General features: G+C 44.7%; 1 protein-coding gene across 6 annotated transcripts in view; it reads left to right on the top strand.

Moving 5' to 3' along the window:
- The window catches only part of LINGO2 (leucine rich repeat and Ig domain containing 2), a 2,307,572-nt gene that overhangs the window by 2,238,142 nt on the left and 48,446 nt on the right, over window positions 1-20,984 (top strand). The gene's annotated exons all lie outside the window — the stretch shown is intronic.

Here is a 20,984-nt window from a genome sequence, read left to right as displayed (position 1 = left end):
CACGTGTCTGTCCACTGACAATGTGGACCTAGCTCTCAGAGGACTTTTCTTCCCCTGGGTCAGCCAGGGGAGGCGAAAGGCACGCGTATTTTTGAGAGTGCTTCATGCAAAGCATCTTTTTCTTTGTCAAAAGGGGGGCTCAACCGATGCCAGTCAAGTGGGGTGTGTGTGGCCCAGTTAGTGGCAACGAGGGAGACTGTGGTTGGAGTCCCCTCGCTGTGTCTCTAAAAGAACCAAGATGAACAAGTCATGGCTCTCAGAGGACTTTTCTTCCCCTGGGTCAGCCAGGGGACGGGAAAGGCACGCGTATTTTTGAGAGTGCTTCATGCAAAGCATCTTTTTCTTTTTCAAAAGGGGGCTCAACCGATGCCAGTCAAGTGGGGTGTGTGTGGCCCAGTTAGTGGCAACGAGGGAGACTGTGGTTGGAGTCCCCTCGCTGTGTCTCTAAAAGAACCAAGATGAACAAGTCATGGCTCTCAGAGGACTTTTCTTCCCCTGGGTCAGCCAGGGGACGGGAAAGGCACGCGTATTTTTGAGAGTGCTTCATGCAAAGCATCTTTTTCTTTTTCAAAAGGGGGCTCAACCGATGCCAGTCAAGTGGGGTGTGTGTGGCCCAGTTAGTGGCAACGAGGGAGACTGTGGTTGGAGTCCCCTCGCTGTGTCTCTAAAAGAACCAAGATGAACAAGTCATGGCTCTCAGAGGACTTTTCTTCCCCTGGGTCAGCCAGGGGACGGGAAAGGCACGCGTATTTTTGAGAGTGCTTCATGCAAAGCATCTTTTTCTTTTTCAAAAGGGGGCTCAACCGATGCCAGTCAAGTGGGGTGTGTGTGGCCCAGTTAGTGGCAACGAGGGAGACTGTGGTTGGAGTCCCCTCGCTGTGTCTCTAAAAGAACCAAGATGAACAAGTCATGGCTCTCAGAGGACTTTTCTTCCCCTGGGTCAGCCAGGGGACGGGAAAGGCACGCGTATTTTTGAGAGTGCTTCATGCAAAGCATCTTTTTCTTTGTCAAAAGGGGGGGTCAACCGATGCCAGTCAAGTGGGGTGTGTGTGGCCCAGTTAGTGGCAACGAGGGAGACTGTGGTTGGAGTCCCCTCGCTGTGTCTCTAAAAGAACCAAGATGAACAAGTCATGGCTCTCAGAGGACTTTTCTTCCCCTGGGTCAGCCAGGGGACGGGAAAGGCACGCGTATTTTTGAGAGTGCTTCATGCAAAGCATCTTTTTCTTTTTCAAAAGGGGGCTCAACCGATGCCAGTCAAGTGGGGTGTGTGTGGCCCAGTTAGTGGCAACGAGGGAGACTGTGGTTGGAGTCCCCTCGCTGTGTCTCTAAAAGAACCAAGATGAACAAGTCATGGCTCTCAGAGGACTTTTCTTCCCCTGGGTCAGCCAGGGGACGGGAAAGGCACGCGTATTTTTGAGAGTGCTTCATGAAAAGCATCTTTTTCTTTGTCAAAAGGGGGGGTCAACCGATGCCAGTCAAGTGGGGTGTGTGTGGCCCAGTTAGTGGCAACGAGGGAGACTGTGGTTGGAGTCCCCTCGCTGTGTCTCTAAAAGAACCAAGATGAACAAGTCATGGCTCTCAGAGGACTTTTCTTCCCCTGGGTCAGCCAGGGGACGGGAAAGGCACGCGTATTTTTGAGAGTGCTTCATGCAAAGCATCTTTTTCTTTGTCAAAAGGGGGGGTCAACCGATGCCAGTCAAGTGGGGTGTGTGTGGCCCAGTTAGTGGCAACGAGGGAGACTGTGGTTGGAGTCCCCTCGCTGTGTCTCTAAAAGAACCAAGATGAACAAGTCATGGCTCTCAGAGGACTTTTCTTCCCCTGGGTCAGCCAGGGGACGGGAAAGGCACGCGTATTTTTGAGAGTGCTTCATGCAAAGCATCTTTTTCTTTTTCAAAAGGGGGCTCAACCGATGCCAGTCAAGTGGGGTGTGTGTGGCCCAGTTAGTGGCAACGAGGGAGACTGTGGTTGGAGTCCCCTCGCTGTGTCTCTAAAAGAACCAAGATGAACAAGTCATGGCTCTCAGAGGACTTTTCTTCCCCTGGGTCAGCCAGGGGACGGGAAAGGCACGCGTATTTTTGAGAGTGCTTCATGCAAAGCATCTTTTTCTTTTTCAAAAGGGGGCTCAACCGATGCCAGTCAAGTGGGGTGTGTGTGGCCCAGTTAGTGGCAACGAGGGAGACTGTGGTTGGAGTCCCCTCGCTGTGTCTCTAAAAGAACCAAGATGAACAAGTCATGGCTCTCAGAGGACTTTTCTTCCCCTGGGTCAGCCAGGGGACGGGAAAGGCACGCGTATTTTTGAGAGTGCTTCATGAAAAGCATCTTTTTCTTTGTCAAAAGGGGGGGTCAACCGATGCCAGTCAAGTGGGGTGTGTGTGGCCCAGTTAGTGGCAACGAGGGAGACTGTGGTTGGAGTCCCCTCGCTGTGTCTCTAAAAGAACCAAGATGAACAAGTCATGGCTCTCAGAGGACTTTTCTTCCCCTGGGTCAGCCAGGGGATGGGAAAGGCACGCGTATTTTTGAGAGTGCTTCATGCAAAGCATCTTTTTCTTTGTCAAAAGGGGGGGTCAACCGATGCCAGTCAAGTGGGGTGTGTGTGGCCCAGTTAGTGGCAACGAGGGAGACTGTGGTTGGAGTCCCCTCGCTGTGTCTCTAAAAGAACCAAGATGAACAAGTCATGGCTCTCAGAGGACTTTTCTTCCCCTGGGTCAGCCAGGGGACGGGAAAGGCACGCGTATTTTTGAGAGTGCTTCATGCAAAGCATCTTTTTCTTTTTCAAAAGGGGGCTCAACCGATGCCAGTCAAGTGGGGTGTGTGTGGCCCAGTTAGTGGCAACGAGGGAGACTGTGGTTGGAGTCCCCTCGCTGTGTTTTACATGCTTTTAGAAGGGCATGAAATGGCTTGGAGGTTGACTTTCATCATATGCAAACTGTTGGCTACCAAAATGCTGCCTTTCCAACAACTGTGGTTATAGGCAATGAGGAACATACTGATGAAGATGAGACGCAGATACCCGATTGGGATGACAACTTAAATATTCGGTCAGGGCAAGAAGAAACTCGGTCTGAGGGGTAGGGGAGTGCAAACACAACAATTGATGATTAAGTTCTAGATCACACCTACTGTCAACCCACAGTCAGACACTCGAGGAGGTCAACAGAGGCGGTGGAGGAGGATGCAACCGACGTCGAAGTAACCTGGCGCCTTCCTGGACACAGTCGGAGCACTGGTAGCACGTCTACAACTGCATCCTCAGCCACCACTCTGCCTCTGAGCATTATTCGGGGTGGATCAACAGGTCGCATGGCCTCTAAGCCTTGCCTAGCCAGGTCCTTTTTTGACATAGAAAAAGATCGCCCAAATTATGTGATCTGTAAAATTTGTCATGGTTCTCTTAGTAGAGGTCAAAACCTCAGCAGTTTGACAACTTCTTCCATGAATCGTCACATGAATAAATATCATATGGCCCGATGGGAAGCTCACCGTGCTGCAATGCGGCCTAGCGGAGCGAACCATCCACCGCCTGCCCCTTCCAGTGCATCCGCGCGCTCGTCATCTTCTAGGACTGTGGGGACAGCTGTCACACCTGTTTTTCCACCCACAACTTCCACCACTGTAACCGCAACAGGCAGTTTGCTTGGTAGGTCGTCAGTTGGTTTGGAAGGGGAAACAAGTGAGTGTGTACAGCTCTCTCAGACATCGATAGCACCAACTTTGGATGAAGGCAACATCATGTCTCCGCCTGCACTTTCCTCACAAAGCTGCATTTTTCCAGGGACACCCGACTCAACACCGTCTACACACAGCAGCCAGATCTCTGTCCCTCAGATGTGGTCAAATAAAAGGCCACTTCCTGCGACCCATGACAAAGCGAAGAGGTTGACTCTATCCCTCTGTAAGCTGTTGACTACAGAAATGCTGCCTTTCCGCCTAGTGGACACACAGGATTTTAGAGACCTTATGTCTGTCGCTGTGCCCCAGTACCAGATGCCTAGTCGCCACTACTTCTCTAAGAAAGGTGTGCCCGCGCTACACCAGCATGTCGCACACAACATCACCGCTTCCTTGAGAAACTCTGTGTGTGAACGGGTGCATTTCACCACCGATACTTGGACCAGTAAGCATGGACAGGGACGTTACATGTCGCTGACTGGCCACTGGGTAACTATGGTGATAGATGGTGAAGGGTCTGCTGCACAAGTCTTGCCGTCCCCACGACTTGTGTGTCAATCCTCTGTCTGTCCAAGTTCCGCCACTGCTTCTGCATCCTCCACCTCATCTGGGTCCTCCACCTCCGCCCCAAGCCTGCCTGGTCAGGCCACCAGCGTTCTCACTGCGCAGAAGGAATCACGCACCCCTCATTACTATGCTGGTAGCAGAGCGCAACGGCATCAGGCGGTCTTTAGCTTGACATGTCTTTGAAATAGGAGTCACACAGCGACTGAGTTGTGGGCAGCTCTGGAGACTGATTTTGATAAATGGTTGTCTCCACTCAACCTGCAGCCTGGTAAGGCCGTGTGCGACAATGCTGCAAACCTGGGTGCGGCCCTTCGCCTGGGCAAGGTGACACACGTGCCTTGTATGGCTCACGTGTTTAACCTTGTTGTCCAGCAATTTTTAACACACTATCCCGGCCTAGATGGCCTTCTGACCAGGGCACGGAAACTGTCTGCAGTGCTCACTTCCGCCGTTCAACCGCCGCACCTGAGCGACTTGCATCGCTCCAGAAGTCTTTCGGCCTGCCGGTTCATCGCCTGAAATGCGATGTGGCGACACGCTGGAATTCAACTCTCCACATGTTACAGCGACTGTGGCAGCACCGGCGAGCCCTGGTGCAATACGTCATGATGTATAGCCTGGGCCAACGAGATGCAGAAGTGGGGCAGATCACCCTGATGGAGTGATCTCAGATCAAGGACCTATGCACCCTTCTGCACAGTTTCGACATGGCGACGAATATGTTTAGCGCTGACAATGCCATTATCAGCATGACGATTACAGTCATTTACATGCTGGAGCACACGCTAAACACTATTCGTAGTCAGGGGGTGGGACAACAGGAAGGGGAGGAACTACAGGAGGATTCATATGCGCAAGACACAACAACATCACCAAGGTCCAGACGTTCATCATCACCAACGCGGCAGGCATGGGACCATGGGGGACAGGGATCAACAAGGGCGCATGGTAGCAGGTGAGATGTTGAGGAAGGTGCAGGAGGACATGAAGATATGGAGGACGAACTGTCCATGGACATGGAAGACTCAGCAGATGAGGGGGACCTTGGTCAAATTTCAGTTGAAAGAGGTTGGGGGGAGATGACAGAGGAAGAAAGAACGGTTAGCACCTCTATGCCACAAACACAGCGTGGACTTGGTGCGCATGGCTGCGCAAGACACATGAGTGCCTTCTTGTTGCACTACCTCCAACATGACCCTCGTATTGTCAAAATTAGAAGTGATGATGACTACTGGCTTGCCACACTATTAGATCCCCGGGACAAGTCCAAATTTTGTGACATAATTCCACCCATAGAAAGGGACGCACGTATGCAGGAGTATCAGCAGAAGCTGTTACTCGATCTTAGCTCGGCTTTTCCACCAAACAACCGTGCAGGTGAAGGGAGTGATTCTCCCAGTTGTAACTTGACAAACATGGGACGGCCTCGTCATCTTCAACAGTCTACCCGTACCAGTAGGACCGTATCTGGTGCTGGTAACAGCAATTTTATGGAATCTTTTCATAATTTTTTTAGACCCTCCTTTGCAAGGCCACCAGAGACAACAAGTCTGACACATAGTCAACGGATGGAGAGGATGATACAGGAGTATCTCCAAATGAACATCGATGCAATGACTTTGCAAATGGAGCCTTGCTCCTTTTGTGCTTCAAATCTAGAAAAATGTCAAGAGCTCTCCAGTTACGCCTCGAAGATTTTGTCGTGTCCAGCTGCCAGCGTTGTCTCTGAACGTGTCTTCAGTGCTGCTGGGTGTGTGCTGACAGATAAGCGCACACGTCTGTCCAGTGACAATGTGGACAGACTGACGTTCATCAAAATGAACAAGTCATGGATCCAGAAGGAATTTACTACCCCTGTGTCATCCTGGGGAGAGTAAATGCTTGTGGATTTGGAATGTGCTTGATGCAAATCAAAACATCCTGTTTGCAACTAGGGCACAAGTGCTGCCACTGATAAGGTGTCTGTGTGGGGCCCAATTTTTGGAAAAAAAGGGAGACTCCGCTTGGAGTAACCCTTGCTTGCTGTGTTTTTTAAAAATGATACAAGATGAACAGATCTGAAGGCAAGATGAAGCCAACATCATGTCTCCGCCTGCACTTTTCTCACAAACCTGCATTTTTCCAGGGACACCCTACTCAACACCGTCTACAGACAGCAGCCAGATCTCTGTCCCTCAGATGTGGTCAAATAAAAGGCCACTTACTGCGACCCATGACAAAGCTAAGTGGTTGACTCTATCCCTCTGTAAGCTGTTGGCTACCGAAATGCTGCCTTTACGCGTAGTGGACACACAGGATTTTACAGACCTTATGTCTGTCGCTGTGCCCCAGTACCAGATGCCCAATCACCACTGCTTCTCCAAGAAAAGCATGCCCGCGCTACACCGGCATGTCGCACACAACATCACCACTTCCTTGAGAAAATCTGTGTGCGACAGGGTGCATTTCAACACAGATACTTGGACCAGTAAGCATAGACAGGGTCATTACATGTCACTGACTGGGCACTGGCAAACTATGGTGAGAGATGGAGAAGGGTCTGCTGTACAAGTCTTGCCGTCCCCACGAGTTGTTTCAATCCTTGTTCTGTATGTAGAAGTTAATACACTGCTTCTGCCTCTTCAACCTCGTGTGGGTCCTCTACCTTTGCGCAAACCCTGTGTGGTCAGGCCACCCTTCCTTGCAACTGCGCACAAGGACTACCACACACCTCCTTACTATGCTGGCAGCAGAGCTCAATGCCATCAGGCGGTCAAAGTTTTACTTTGAAATGTATGGGAAATGTGAGTCACACCGCTATTACAGAGAATAGTAGTCAGGCAGGGTCAAAACATTAATTGAGGAACAGGAACAGAATGGGACGGCCAGGACTTAATCAGAAAACAAGCAGAGGTGAAATGCGTATCGGCCAACAAGGTACATAAACAGCAAGCAGGAAAAGTAGTCAGGTAACAAGCACACAAAATCATAAAACTGAACTGGGGGTAAAATTAACCAGAGGTTCATAGCTATGTCTGGCAGTGGTCTGCAGACAGGATGGGCATAAAAAAGGGTGTGGTGTCTTCCCATTGGTTGTAGCTGAATGATGGTATTTCATCTGTGAGATACCCACCAGCTACATTCAGCCAGAGATTCTGCATCTGTCAAGGTAATGCAGCCCAGTGGGTGAGCATAACCTGCGTCCACCTGCGCCGCTGGCATCGACTACTCTCCCATCATCAGCACTATTCATGAAAGGAACACGTTGTCACCTGGCGACCGGAGTACAAATTGACGGAGCGGACTCCGTTGGTGACTTAACAGCCGTGTGCGGCAATGATGCAAACCTGGCTGCGGGCCATCCTCAGGGCAATGTGACACACGTGCCTTTTATGGCTCACGTGTTGATCCGAATTCTCCAGCAATTTTTAAAACACCATCACGGCCTACATGGCCTTGTGCAGCGGGCACGCTCGCTATGTGCTCACTTCCATCGTGCGCACACAGCAGCTCAACAACTTTCATCACTCCGGAAGTCTTAGGGTCTGGCAGTTAAACGCCGGAAATGCGATGTTCCGACACGCAGGAATTGGAATCTGCACATGTTGCAGCGTGTGTGGCAGCACCGCAGAGCCCTGCTGAAATACGGTAAGACATATAGCCTGGGATAAGTTGATCCAGAGGTGGTGCAGATCACGCTGCTGGAGTGGTGTCAGATCAAGGACCTATGCACCCTGCTACACAGTTTTGAAATGTCGACGAAGATGTTTAGCACTGGCAATGTCATTCTCAGCGTGACAATTCTGGTCATCTACATGATGGAGCACACTGTAATTATTATTCGGAGTCAGGTGTTGGGACAAGAGGAAGGGGAGGAAGTACAGGAGGAGTCATATGCGGAAGGGATAACAAGATCTACGAGGTCCAGATGGTCAGCGGCACCTATGCGGCAGTCATGGTGAGGGAGAGGGATTAACAAGGGCGCATAGTATCAGCAAAAAGTGTTGATGAAAGTGCAGGAGCCCATGAAGAAATGGAGGACGAACTGGCGATGGGCATGGAAGACTCAGCAGATGAGTGAGAGCTTGCTCACATTTCGGTTGTGCGAGGTTGTGGGTAGAGGGCAGAGGAAGGATGCACGATTCTCACCTCTCTGCCACCAACACACCAAGGACTTGGTCCTCCTGGATGCACAAGACACATGAGCGCCTTCTTGCTGCACTACCTACATGACCCTCGGATTGTATGAATTTGAAGTAATCCTGAATACTGGGTTGCCACACTGTTAGATCCCCGGTACAAGACAAAATTTGGCGAACTAATTCCTGCCATAGAAATAGACGCACGTATACAGGAGTATCTGCAGAATGTGGTACGCAATCTTAGATCTACTTTTCCACTAAACACCAGTGCTGCACAGAGTGAATCTCAACACTTTGTCATGGATAGGAGGAAATGGTCTTTTACTTGTCCACATCGGAGGGACCGAGGGATGGCTGCTGTGCTGAGATGGCGTTGAGTACGGTGTCCCTGCACAGTTGCACTTTTGGTCATATCCCAAAATGAGTTGAAAAAGGACAGATGCTGTTGGAAAGGGGAACAGGTGTGTTGGAAAGGGGAAAAAAATTTTGGTCCGTGGATTTGGTGGTTAAACAACTGTAACATTTGCTGAAGAAACAACATCTGTTACAGTGGGACTGGCAGATTTGGATAAAGTGGTATATAATCTGTGACCGCTATATAACAAAAATTAATAAGAAAAGAAAGAGAAAGGTATATATCACCTTCAGCAGTCAGTGTCCACCGTGCTCCCAGTTGGAAAAGGAGAGGTTGGCAACTTGAAGGTTTGGTGGAGGATACAGAGCTGTGTGGCTATGAAACTAATAGTAGCCTGAACCGAGTTAGACGCCATTCGGATCTGGAGACTGTGAGCCCTGTTAGCGTCACAGGGTCCACATGCCCACCCAGCCCAGGAACTCCCTGTTAACAACACAGGGGCCATTGAGTACGCTGACCGTGTGCGTAGGGGCCACACCTGTGGACAGCAGGCGCATCAGCAGCAGCAGGCCTGTTAATGCCACTGGGCTGCACAAGCAGGACTGTTAGGACAGGAGCTGGTCTTAACCGTTCTGCGTTACCAACTGTGGTGGTGGCCTGCATCCACCACCCTATCCCTGCCTACCTCTGGCCTAAAGCCGCAATGGGTTCAACACATGGAGGTGTGCTCTTTCGGAGCATAATAGAAGACTGCGCACCTCCTTGTTGGCTCCAGCCCCTTTTATAACCTGGGTCCGCCCCAAACCAGGGTGAACCACAATGCACCTCCTGGAGACAAAAGCAGAGTGACACGTCATGAGTGGCATAACTAGCGTCCTATTTGGAAACGCAACTTCAATGATGACCTCATGGCTGCCATGACCCAAACACCTCACCAGTCATCGTCTGACCATCAATAATGCGGTGACAAGTCATAGGTGTGGGCCTCTGCAAGCCATTTGGGAGGACACCTGATGCCCTGTGGTCTATATGGGACCCCCACATCAGGGCCAGGGCCAAAGAGTTCATTACCGGACCTAGTCTCTGATGCAGGAAGTGCCTGAGCATGCTCAGTAGCATGAAATACAGTCTCTGAAAAAAGACTATCAGCTTTAGCATGGTGTCTAGGCACAAAACAGGACTTAGACCCGGCACAGAATGCAAGCACCTGTGCAAAGAGGCTTTTCACACTTAGTGTGGGAGCATGCGCTGTATCCCGAAATGAAGACTTAGCGTCAGGAATGGCACAGTCAGGCTGAGCATACTCACTAGGCGAAACACTGTAATTATGCTGCAGCTGGGGTACATCGGCACACGCATGCGCACTAGCTGCCTCTCCACACTTAGACGTGGAGGGGAAATTTGTCTTGGAGATGCTGTCTATGAACAGAAGGAAAAGCTAAAGGAAGCCTGACTTTCTATCCCTCCGAATTATGAAATGCAGCAATGAATTCCATGAGTTTGCTATAACATTAGCGTAGCTAAATGTGCATGAGGGTGTGATGTAGAGGTGCTAGAAATAGCTTGTCACCAGTGGGGCACTAATGGAATACAACAGCCAGTTCTATGATGCCACAAAATGGCAGTATTTTGTGCTATCATTATAGCTTATTAAAAACAGAGCACGAGGTTGTCATGCAGAGGTGCTGCACATAGATTTGCAGTAGTGTGAATAGACAAAAGTACAATAGCCACGTTTAGGATACAACTAGGTACAGTGAGTGTTTGCTAGTATAATGGCTGAGTTTAAAAAAGTTTGAGTGTGCAATGCAGGCAGATGTCCTGCAAATATCGTTCCAATACTGTGAATTGACAAAAGTACAATAGCCACGTTTAGGATACAACTAGGTACAGTGAGTGTTTGCTAGTATAATGGCTGAGTTTAAAAAAGTTTGAGTGTGCAATGCAGGCAGACGTGCTGCAAATAACGTTCCAATACTGTGAATAGACAAAAGTACAATAGCCACGTTTAGGATACAACTAGGTACACTGAGTGTTTGCTACTATAAATGGCTGAGTTTAAAAAAGTTTGAGTGTGCAATGCAGGCAGACGTGCTGCAAATAACGTTCCAATACTGTGAATTGACAAAAGTACAATAGCCACGTTTAGGATACAACTAGGTACAGTGAGTGTTTGCTAGTATAATGGCTGAGTTTAAAAAAGTTTGAGTGTGCAATGCAGGCAGACGTGCTGCAAATAACGTTCCAATACTGTGAATTGACAAAAGTACAATAGCCACGTTTAGGATACAACTAGGTACAGTGAGTGTTTGCTAGTATAATGGCTGAGTTTAAAAAAGTTTGAGTGTGCAATGCAGGCAGACGTGCTGCAAATAACGTTCCAATACTGTGAATAGACAAAAGTACAATAGCCACGTTTAGGATACAACTAGGTACACTGAGTGTTTGCTACTATAAATGGCTGAGTTTAAAAAAGTTTGAGTGTGCAATGCAGGCAGACGTGCTGCAAATAACGTTCCAATACTGTGAATTGACAAAAGTACAATAGCCACGTTTAGGATACAACTAGGTACACTGAGTGTTTGCTACTATAAATGGCTGAGTTTAAAAAAGTTTGAGTGTGCAATGCAGGCAGACGTGCTGCAAATAACGTTCCAATACTGTGAATTGACAAAAGTACAATAGCCACGTTTAGGATACAACTAGGTACAGTGAGTGTTTGCTAGTATAATGGCTGAGTTTAAAAAAGTTAGAGTGTGCAATGCAGGCAGACGTGCTGCAAATATCGTTCCAATACTGTGAATAGACAAAAGTAAAATAGCCACGTTTAGGATACAACTAGGTACACTGAGTGTTTGCTAGTATAATGGCTGAGTTTAAAAAAGTTAGAGTGTGCAATGCAGGCAGACGTGCTGCAAATAACGTTCCAATACTGTGAATAGACAAAAGTACAATAGCCACGTTTAGGATACAACTAGGTACACTGAGTGTTTGCTACTATAAATGGCTGAGTTTAAAAAAGTTTGAGTGTGCAATGCAGGCAGACGTGCTGCAAATAACGTTCCAATACTGTGAATTGACAAAAGTACAATAGCCACGTTTAGGATACAACTAGGTACACTGAGTGTTTGCTACTATAAATGGCTGAGTTTAAAAAAGTTTGAGTGTGCAATGCAGGCAGACGTGCTCTGCAAATATCGTTCCAATACTGTGAATAGACAAAAGTACAATAGCCACGTTTAGGATACAACTAGGTACACTGAGTGTTTGCTAGTATAATGGCTGAGTTTAAAAAAGTTTGAGTGTGCAATGCAGGCAGACGTGCTGCAAATAACGTTCCAATACTGTGAATTGACAAAAGTACAATAGCCACGTTTAGGATACAACTAGGTACACTGAGTGTTTGCTAGTATAATGGCTGAGTTTAAAAAAGTTAGAGTGTGCAATGCAGGCAGACGTGCTGCAAATATCGTTCCAATACTGTGAATAGACAAAAGTACAATAGCCACGTTTAGGATACAACTAGGTACACTGAGTGTTTGCTACTATAAATGGCTGAGTTTAAAAAAGTTTGAGTGTGCAATGCAGGCAGACGTGCTGCAAATAACGTTCCAATACTGTGAATTGACAAAAGTACAATAGCCACGTTTAGGATACAACTAGGTACACTGAGTGTTTGCTAGTATAATGGCTTAGTAACAATGAGTTGTAGTGTGCAATGCAGGCAGACGTGCTCTGCAAATGTCTTTGCACTAGTGGGACTATAGCAAAGTCCAATAGCCACGTTTAGGATGCCACTAGGTACACTGAGTGTTTGCTAGTAAAATTGCTTAGTTTAAAAAAGTTGGAGTGTGCAATGCAGGCAGATGTGCTCTGCTAATATCTTTGCACTAGTGGGACTATAGCAAAGTCCAATAGCCACGTATAGGATGCCACTAGGTACACTGAGTGTTTGCTAGTATAATGGCTTAGTTAAAATGAGTTTGAGTGTGCAATGCAGGCAGACGCGCTATGCAAATGTCTTTGCACTAGTGGGACTATAGCAAAGTCCAATAGCCACGTATAGGATGCCACTAGGTACACTGAGTGTTTGCTAGTATAATGGCTTGGTTTTAATGAGTTGGAGTGTGCAATGCAGGCAGACGCGCTCTGCAAATGTCTTTGCACTAGTGGGACTATAGCAAAGTCCAATAGCCACGTATAGGATGCCACTAGGTACACTGAGTGTTTGCTAGTATAATGGCTTGGTTAGAATGAGTTGTAGTGTGCAATGCAGGCAGATGTGCTCTGCTAATGTCTTTGCACTAGTGGGACTATAGCAAAGTCCAATAGCCACGTATAGGATGCCACTAGGTACACTGAGTGTTTGCTAGTATAATGGCTTAGTTAAAATGAGTTTGAGTGTGCAATGCAGGCAGACGCGCTATGCAAATGTCTTTGCACTAGTGGGACTATAGCAAAGTCCAATAGCCACGTATAGGATGCCACTAGGTACACTGAGTGTTTGCTAGTATAATGGCTTGGTTAGAATGAGTTGTAGTGTGCAATGCAGGCAGATGTGCTCTGCTAATGTCTTTGCACTAGTGGGACTATAGCAAAGTCCAATAGCCACGTATAGGATGCCACTAGGTACACTGAGTGTTTGCTAGTATAATGGCTTAGTTAAAATGAGTTTGAGTGTGCAATGCCGGCAGACGCGCTATGCAAATGTCTTTGCACTAGTGGGACTATAGCAAAGTCCAATAGCCACGTATAGGATGCCACTAGGTACACTGAGTGTTTGCTAGTATAATGGCTTGGTTTTAATGAGTTGGAGTGTGCAATGCAGGCAGACGCGCTCTGCAAATGTCTTTGCACTAGTGGGACTATAGCAAAGTCCAATAGCCACGTATAGGATGCCACTAGGTACACTGAGTGTTTGCTAGTATAATGGCTTGGTTAGAATGAGTTGTAGTGTGCAATGCAGGCAGACGCGCTCTGCAAATGTCTTTGCACTAGTGGGACTATAGCAAAGTCCAATAGCCACGTATAGGATGCCACTAGGTACACTGAGTGTTTGCTAGTATAATGGCTTGGTTAGAATGAGTTGTAGTGTGCAATGCAGGCAGACGCGCTCTGCAAATGTCTTTGCACTAGTGGGACTATAGCAAAGTCCAATAGCCACGTATAGGATGCCACTAGGTACACTGAGTGTTTGCTAGTATAATGGCTTAGTTATCAGTTGGAGTGTGCAGAGGACAAGAGGGTACAGTGGCAGGATTGTGGTGCTCTGGGTAGAGGAATGGAAGCCTGCCTTTCTATTCCCTCCTAATGGTGAAATGCAGGTAGGAAATCCCTGACCTGGGCTACACAGACGCTGTTGCTGTTTGCAGGACCTGTCACCTATGGCTCTCTGACCCTGCCGGTTGGAGCCCTTAAAAGGACTGCTATAAAGTGCTCTCCCTAAGCTGTCTAACGCTGTGTATGCAGCGCATACAGCTGTATCGGCTATAGGACTCAGGAAGACGGAGCTGCGACAGTGATGTCTGACACCAAAGACGCAGAAGGCAGATAATGGCGTCCGTGAAGAAAATGTCCGGTTTTATAATGCAGGGACATGTGACATGCAGATCCTATCACACATGCCGTTGCTTCTCTGGCTCAAAGTCCACTTAGCTGTGTGTGTGTCTGGGATTGGCTGACATGCTGGCCCGCCCCACAAGACGCGCGCGCTTAGGGAAGGAAGACAAGAAAAAAAAAAAAAAAAAATGGCGATCGCCATTATAGAAACAGCAGTGATCTGAAGGCGCTGTTCACGCACACTATACACTGAAATGTGATAATAGTTTGATTCACAGAGTGACTTACACTATTACAGCAGAAACCAAGCTATGATTTAGCTGTTTTTTGGCTGCTAGAACCGTTCTCGAACGTTTCTAGAACTACCGAGCTTTTGCAAAAAGCTCGAGTTCTAGTTCGATCTAGAACATGCCCCAAAATCACTCGAGCCGCGAACTGGAGAACCACGAACCACGAACCGCGCTCAACTCTACTCATCATCTTAAATTAACGCCTTGTTAATAATTTGCAAGAATATTATCAAAGATAGCAGATCAATCACACAGTCTGGTGTAAAAAAACTACTTTTTGTTTTTGCTTTTGGCTCTTTACAGGGTTCATATGTGATTTCAAATGTTACCTTTTTTCAAAATTATCAGACATATCTTAAAAGTACCATTTTTACTTCTCTTTGCACAAAACATTAGATTTAGGATAGAATCCCAAGATGACTTTTGGATATGCCACCATCCAGGTAAAAGTACACAACCTCAATGTTTCCCTATGGAGAAAAAGTGATTTTCAGTGAATATAATAATGTCAGCCATTCGGAAATATCAGGGTTGTGTGATCGTGACTTGTAAATTTTTACTATGATTGACATGTGACTGAACATTTCTCTGGAGCTCTAACCCTATAACGTGCAAACAAAATCAGAAGACGTGAATAGAGGTCTCCTAACCTTAGAGAATAAGCTGCCCAGACTACATAATATTTATATTAACGAGTCACTGTATAACATTTATGAGATATATATATTTATAAATATATATATATATATATATATATATATATATATATATATATATATATACACACAGAGATAGAAGGTTTTACCTTTAATGTGTTGAAAAAATTATTACTGCTGTCCAGCTATTTGTGTAGGGTGAGCAGGCTAGGCTATTGAACTATCGAATCCAGTCTCCATTTTTATTTGTGCATTGGCTCTGACAAAGAGGGTGTCTAGCTTAGCTACTTAAAGAAGCTCTCCCATCATTTTTTCCCTTTTAATATATTGCAGCCATCATTTATTGACATAATATAGCACTGTGTACTTACAATTGCTCTTTTTGCCCTTCTACCCAGTTAGTTATTCTCTTTTCCATTACGTCTATTTTGTGTACTTAAAAACAGACTAGCTGAATCCTCCTAAGCACTATTAAGGAACAAGAAGTCTCATTTCACTGTATAATTCATCATTGCAAAACTCCCTGGCAGGGGGATTAACAGAGCAGCTTCCAGAATTGAAAAGGGGGATGATTCATGCAGAGAAAAGTGACTTCCTGTTTCTACACAGAGCAGAGAAAATAGAGGAATTAACTGGGTAGAAAGGCAAAATGAGCAATTAAAGAACAGGATACCTGTGATAATTTAAGCCCATTTTTAAAGTGGTACAACGTTAAGCACATTCAAACTGAAACTGTCATCAAGTATATGGAAGTAGAGGTATAACCTCATGTCCCCAATAAAAAATATACTATTTTTGTAGATGACCATTGTGTTTTTCTAAAGAAATCTAGCATATGTGTCTTATGCAAATCAGATTGTAAGTGCTCTTAGGTAGTGTCAATGCACTTGGAAAAATCAGTTCAATGGTACTAATACACCACAGGCACTCCCAGCTTAACTTCCTTGCAAGATTTTTCATGAATGGCACATCAGATATCTACAAAAATAGCATCAATTTTATCGGGAGACAAGCACCTATTCAACCATACTTGTACATTCATGTGTAAAAATATGCAAACAAGTAGCTGTTCACTTTTTTTTCATAAAATGGACAGTCATATTGACTTTATTTGGTTTTGGCTGAAAAAAGTAATGTCCTTAAGTGAACTATAGTTACAATCATATTTCTAAATAAAGATATAGTATTTGTATTGATTTTTATGACTAATATTAATACTCCCTTTTCTACATGCAAGAAGGATCATGTGTTTGATAGTTGACGCCTTTCTCCTTGCGGTAAATCATATATTGACCAAATAATATAACTATTATTATTATTATTATTATTATTATTATTAATAATAATAATAATAATAATAATCATATACATTGATGTTGCCAGACTAATAAGATGAAGAATAAGGCTGCATTCTTCATTTGGGTGGGATTGAGGTGCAAGTATAATGACCGATAGTGCCAAGATAGTGGTTGGTGCCAACCTGACCCAAATGCCTCGAATTGTTTCCTAATTTTTGTACCTCTTGTGTAGTGTTATGAAATACTGTGTAGACATACATTTTTCAATTACTTTTAGTTGTAAAATATCTGCTATTTATATTTAATGGAGTGCTCAAATTTCATTAGTGTCTGCCAAATTAATCCTATTTACCGACTGCAAGTCAAGCAACTGTATAATTCTTCAGAATTCTTTATGCCAATATGAAACTTGTCACTTTTTATGGTGGGATTTGTTAATGGGATTGATTTCCTCAATATGGAAAATTGAGATAAGTGTTAAATTATTCTGTGCTATCAGATACCTGATAATGAGCCTGGGTCACTGGGATGCATCTAACAAAGCTGTGATTTATGTATCTATTGCCTCTGTTCACACTTTTTGATAGTGCCTAATTGAATGACATTGAACATTAACATTGATGACTTTCAGAAAGGTACATTTTAAGCTAAAAACTCAAAGCCTCTGTATTGTCTTAATGCTTGTGTAGAGCTTAAAGGGAGATTACGTAGATCTTATCTGGATTTGTGTCAAAGTTGAACACACTCTATTTGTCTCCTTAGCATTTCTTCTCACAGTTTTTGGTGACCATTTTATGACTTCTAAAAAAACATCATTTTAGGCCAGCGTAAACACTGTGATTTTTCCTGTTTTTTTTTCTGCAGAAAATCCACTGGTATTACCAGTTCAGGCAAAATGGATGTGAAAATGTATGTGTTTTTAAAGTACAGAAAAAATATATATTTGTAACAAGATAGCATTACATAAAATGATAGTCAAAATTGAGATTCATTAGTGTTTGATACCTTTTAATTTAGGTTGGATCCTTTGAAATTTGATTTCACCAGCTATTCTATTCATGGTGGATAAAATATGGCATGAGCTGTGTAATCTGTCTTTATACCTCCTATGCTTAAGCTGGAAACCCTAAAATAATGATGTTTGGCCAGCCCCCACCTGTTGGCTGAAAGAGTCCACCTGGGCTAGACCATATAATGGGATAGCTAAATAGTACTATAAAGAAACCAGCACAGCGACGCTTGAGGCCATGAGCCTTGTAACAGTGTGGAAAGTGATGGAGGCCATGACTGCAATATTGTAGATGCTTCCTTCCCAACTCCAACCAACACACTATGCCTTTATCCCTTTCCCAAGGATTCCCCTTACAATGAGCACATGACACCTGCTTCAATAACATTGGCCAAATCGGCCCTTTATTAAACAAACATAACAGTAAATAAATAACATAACTTCTTAAAGTGACGAGGGTTCTTGGAGCTCCAAAATCAGGCGGACGTTCCCATATTATTAATAAACCATCTGGCGTTGCCCACAGCTATGACCACCAGCTCGAGGACACCTCTTACCGGAAAACCATTTCCTTTACAATGACTCCTAGGGGACACCACCAAGGAGAGCCCCAAACTCTGCCAGATAATTACCATTCACCTGACATATAATCCCCCACCACCATTTTACCTCCAACTTCAAAAACTCACCCCACTACAGCTAGCCAAAATGACATCGAACAATTTATTAAAATACAACCCCCACCTCCTGAACCACCCACACCCCAAATCAATACAGAGTGGGAGGGCGAAACCTTTTCTGGTGGTCAGATGAGCTGTTTTGGTAGTCCCCAATACGCTTTCCTGACCCTTTTTTTTTTATTTATTTAATCGTATGAACGTATATCTTACCATCATATACCTTATTCAAAATCTATCCACCCCCCTAGCTTACACCAACTCCCCTACACTTATTTCCCAGAGTTAACCTCTCATTGCCCTACAAAGTGAGTCATGGGTCACTTTTCCCATTGCTCCACTGTGGGCTCCATTCAGTTTTTTATTTTAGTGAAATCCCCAAATTGAGTCACTGAGTGTTTGGATTCATGGAGATCTGCAAACTTTAGGAAACTGAATTTGAAGTTGATCCTCCACAGATCAAGCCATTCATCTCTACTTTTAATCTATTGACTTAAAGGAGTAGAAATAAGCATTTCTTGCTGCATCTTTTCTGTACAGGCTTCAATGGCTTTACTTAAAAAAACTACTGTATATTTTCAGAATAAACAGTTTTATGTCTGTAATAGTGGAATAGCACTATATTTGGAAAATGTATGATCTCTACCCTGTGCTTTTTACCAACTTCACCCTCTACAGTAGGGTTGGGTAATGGCTGGCCCAGGGGCATTTGGCCCATTTTTTGGCCACGGACACTTGAATTCTTCACTAGGGCATGTGATATGACCAACGCTGAATGTCCGGAGTTTATGCTCTGTGATATCCAGTCCGCTTCATGACATTACAGTATCTAAACCAGATGTAACATCTAAAATAGCTCATGCGGGCATCAGGCGATCTGTGCTGATCAAATTTTCTCCAATCTCCAAGGGTTAGTATATATCAGGCTGTGTACTCTATGTGCTGTATACTTCAAGCTGTAGACCCTATGTGCTGTATACCTCAGGCTGTATTCCCTATGTGATGTTTACCTCAGGAAGTGTACACTATGTGCTGTATACATTAGGCTCAGTGTATCCTATGTGATGTATACATCAGGCTCAGTATACCCTTTGTACTGTATGCATAAGGCTGTGTACCCTATGTGCTGTATACATCAGGATGTGTACTTTATATGCTGCATACTTTAGGCTGTGTACCCTATGTGCTGTATACATCAGGCTGTGTTCCCTATGTGCTGTATACATCAGATGTGTACCCTTTGTGTTGTATACATCAGGTTATGTATCCTTTGTGCTTTATACATCAGGCCGTGTACCCTATGTGCTATATACATAAGGTTGTGTACCCTATGTGCTTTATATTTCAGGCTGTATACTCTATGTGAGGAATCCCTCAGGTTGTTTACCACCCTTGCTGATCTTAACAGACTCAGTGTACGTTATGTGCTGTATACTTCAGACTCAGTGTACCCTATGCAATGTACAGCTCAGGCTAAGTGTACCCTATGTCATGAAAAGGCTCCGGAAACCCTATGTGCTGTATATCTCAGGCTCAGTGTACCCTCTGTAATGTATAGCTTAGGTTCAGTGTACCCTATTTGATGAATAGTTCAGGTTCATTATACACTATGTGATGAATAGCTCAGGATCAGTGTACCCTATGTAATTTATAGCTCTGGATCAGTAAACCCTATGTGATGAATAGCTCAGGATCAATGTACTCGATATGATGAATAGCTCAGGCTCAGTGTATTCTATGTAATGTATAGCTCAGGCTTAGTGTACACTGTTTGATGAATAGCTCAGTCTCGGTGTACATTATATGATGAATAGCTCAGGCTTAGTGTACCCTACGTAATGTATAGCTCTGGTTCAATGTACCCTATATGATGAATAGCTCAGGCTCAGTGTATATTATATGATGTGTTTACAGCAGACTCAGTGTCTCCTATTTGATGCTTACATCAAGCTCAATGTCACAACAAGGAAAAGCATCTCCAGCCATCTTATTAGTGGTGGTAGAAAAAAGGATTCCCAACCCCTGCTCTACAGGCTCTAGCTGTATTTTTTCTCTCCTGTTGTGGGAGGAGATTAGCTGCTATGATGTTTCCTATACACAGTACACAGAGATGTGAAAATTCCTGTTCTTCTTTCACTGTGTAGCACATTTTTAAAAAAATAAGCATGAAGGAGATTTGGCAGCAGAACTGAGCTGTGTGGCTGTGAATCCTGCACAGAAGTGAGGTATGGGAGTTATCTGAAGCTGCAGCACAAGTCTATGTGTGATCCTGTGCTGAATGCTGCTCATCTGATCATGGAATACCAGTGTTCTCGTATCTGACACTTCTCTCTTCTACCAGTCCTTGCTATTTAGCTGGATTTCTTTTGGTTTTTTTTGTTTTTTTTTTTTTCAAAAAGGATAATTAGTTCAGGAGACAAACTTGAAGGGAAGAAGCATATGTATACAATAAAGAAAATGTCTCTGATCAGATATACTGCAAATCTTATTATATTTGCCTGTATTATAGAATTTTGCAAAGTTGGTGAAATGACAGTGGCTATTTAAAGACTGAATTATTCAAATAGAATTTTACATGAAAATGTATGTAAAAATCACTGGAAAAAAATGGTCATTTTTTCCTGGAAAAAATTCCTGTAAAACCTCCTGTAAACTGTCATGTCAATATTACTATAACGTTATGGGTTAGTGATAGGAAGACCTGGTAGATTCCTGTGTACATAATCACTATATACATAACTTTGTATCATGTATGGACTGCGTGAAGCCAATCTGCATATGTT

This window comes from Anomaloglossus baeobatrachus, chromosome 1 (assembly GCF_048569485.1).
Source record: "Anomaloglossus baeobatrachus isolate aAnoBae1 chromosome 1, aAnoBae1.hap1, whole genome shotgun sequence".
Classification (NCBI taxonomy): Eukaryota; Metazoa; Chordata; class Amphibia; order Anura; family Aromobatidae; genus Anomaloglossus; species Anomaloglossus baeobatrachus.
This window is presented reverse-complemented; position numbering and strand designations above follow the sequence as displayed.